The 2,902-nt window shown below is 47.0% G+C and overlaps 1 protein-coding gene across 1 annotated transcript in view; it reads left to right on the forward strand.

Moving 5' to 3' along the window:
• Window positions 1-2,902, forward strand: part of CECR1 (cat eye syndrome chromosome region, candidate 1) — a 69,839-nt gene that overhangs the window by 64,174 nt on the left and 2,763 nt on the right. The gene's annotated exons all lie outside the window — the stretch shown is intronic.

A 2,902-nucleotide genomic window follows, 5' to 3' on the forward strand; every position in this document is an offset into this window, starting at 1 on the left:
GCCACTCCACTCCAGCCTGGGCAATAGAGCAAGACTCTGTCTCAAAAAAAATAAAATAAAATAAAAAATAAAAGATTCTCCTGCCTCAGCTCCCGAGGTAGCTGGGACTACAGGCGCCCACCACCACGCCTGGCTGATTTTTTGTATTTTTAATAGAGACGGGGTTTCACTGTGTTAGCCAGGATGGCCTTGATCTCCTAACCTAGTGATCTGCACGCCTCAGCCTCCCAAAGTGCTGAAGTTTACAAGTGTGAGCCACCACGCCTGGCTTTTTCTAATTTATTTCTAATTGTTTCCCCAGTTCTGCTCGTGTTTTAATCTCCATATGATAGATGAAGAGCCCAAGGCTCCAAACACAGTGTTAGTGGTCCAGGGTTAAAGAGCTGGTATGTGGTGGAGTCTGAATTTGAATCCTTCTTCTTTTTTTTTAAAATTTTTCATGGTGCGGGCATAATCCTGCAAACTCACATCATCCTACTTTGGCTATAAAAATTTGTTTTAGGCACCACCATGCCTGGCTAACTTTTTTATTGTTAGTAGAGATGGGTAGAGATGGGGTTTCAACATGTTGGTCAGGCTGGTCTTGAACTCCTGACCTCAAGTGATCCACCCACCTCGGCCTCCCAAAGTGCTGGGATTATAGGTGTGAGCCATGGAAAAAAATTCTTTTGAGACTGAGTCTCGCTGTATCGCCCAGGCTAGAGTGCAGTGGTATAATCTTGGCTTACTGCAACCTCAGGCTGCCGGGTTCGAGTGATTCTTGTGCCTCAGCCTCCTGAGTAGCTTGGAGTACAGGCACCTGCCACCACACCTGGCTAATTTTTGTATTTTTAGTAGAGATGGGGTTTCACCATGTTGACCAGGCTGGTCTTGAACTCCTGACCTCAAACAGTCTGCCCGTCCCGGCCTCCTAAAGTGCTGGGATTACCCGGCCTCATGTGATATTTTGATGCATTTATATAATGTGTATGAATTGGAACCTTTTCTGACGCTCTCCATCCAAGTGAATTGTGCTTGAGAGAGGTTAACTGATCTGCCTAAAGCCACGCAGCCGGAAATTGGCCGAAGAGGGAGGAGAACCAGGTCTGCTCCTTGTCTTTAGGATGCTCTGTCCCTCATTATCGTAGGAGAGGAAACCCTGCCCTGCCGCATGCAGGCCCTGGCTGCTGTTCCTCCTGAAATGCCATTAGCCCAGCCACATCTTTCTTCCCCAGAACTCCATCCTTGGGCTCGCTCAGTCATCTCAGCCCCTCCCGTATTCCAGTCCTTAAAATGTGGAAACCCTAACTAAGCAAGATCATGGCTGCAATTTCAGATCCAAAGGAAGATTTGGGAGGAGGCTGTTCCCATGGAGGCCGGGACCAGGAGGGCAGCCCTCTGCAGCATCCCACCTGTCACCCTCAGAAGACCAAGGAGGGGTGGAGAGAGTGGTGGGCAGCTTCATTTCCCACCCAGGCTTAAGCTCTGCTTTATCACACCATCTCTCAGAGGAAGGGACCTTGTGCATTAATCTCTTTTTCCTGACATTTCGAGTCAATTTAGATCCAATTTAGATCAAAGTCTGCTCTAGGAGAGCAGAAGAATTGTTTGAGGGGGAGGGGGTTGGGTGAGGGTGTTGTTAACCTTGAAGAGCGTGTGGTCTGGTTCGGGAAAATCGTACTTATGTGTGTGAAATAATTCTGGCAGTACAAAACATTGCAGCACAGGACCTAACAAGTTCCAAGATGTATGTTCCTTGGAGATGATTTTGCCAGGACTTGGGTATCTAATACCTAAAAGTAGTGTCCTTATTTTTAAAAAGAAGAAGAAATCTTTAAAAACCAGTGACAATCCACCAAAATACATGTGCTAGGTAGGAATGAAAATTCTTGAGTTTTATTTCTATCAGAAAAGTGGAGTTTTCATATATATATATTTTTTGACACGGGCTCTCACTCTGTCACCCAAGCTAGAGTGCAGTGGCATGATCACAGCTCACGACAGCCTCCACCTCCTGGGTTCAGGTTATCCTTCCACCTCAGCCTCCCAAGTATCTGGGACTGCAGGTATATGCCACCATGCCTGGCTAATTTTTGTATTTTTTTGTAGAGACAGGGTGTCTCTATGTTGCCCAGGGCTGGCCTTAAACTCCTGGGCTCAAGCAATCCTCCTGCCTCAGCCCCCCAAAGTGCTGGGATTACAGGTGTGAGCCACCACACCCAGCCAGATGTTCATATTTTATATGTGGCTCCATTAGAATGCTTATGGCTGCAAGAATAGAGTACATGCATCCCACAGATTTTACAATAAGGACATTTGTTATCTCATATAAGAAGCAATCTCTGCTACGCCCATTGTGTGGGTGACTCTGCCCCACTTGGTTGTCAGATGGTAAATCACTTTTGGGGTGCCCACATCCAGCGAAGCAAAATAGGAGATAGCCTCCCAGTGGGTCTCCTTTTATCAGGGAGGAATCCCTCAAAGCTCCCCTCCCAGGCCAGCGTTAAGGCTATTTTAGCTGCAAGGGAGACTGAGAAAGCACATCTGACCTTTCATCCTCTACCGAGGGCCCTAGCTGCAAGAAAGGTGTGATGGGGATGTCAGGGGAGAAGGGAGGCCACAAGAATGTTTGCAGTCACCTAGCAAGTGATAACATCTTGATAGTACTATTACATATATAAATTAAAGTGAGCACATACAGGTAGTTATACTGATGTTGTAAATAAGAGAACCTGTAACTCACTGTTGTAAAGATTATAAGCGTAAGAGTCCCAGAGCCGGGTGCGGTGGCTCACGCCTGTAATCACAGCACTTTGGGCGGCCCAGGCCGGGGGGATTACCTGAGGTCAGGAGTTTGAGACCAGCCTGGCCAACATGGTGAAACTCTGTCTTTACTAAAAATACAAAAAATAGCCGGGTGTGG

Source organism: Colobus angolensis, unplaced genomic scaffold, assembly GCF_000951035.1.
Source record: "Colobus angolensis palliatus isolate OR3802 unplaced genomic scaffold, Cang.pa_1.0 Scaffold242, whole genome shotgun sequence".
Lineage (NCBI taxonomy): Eukaryota > Metazoa > Chordata > Mammalia > Primates > Cercopithecidae > Colobus > Colobus angolensis.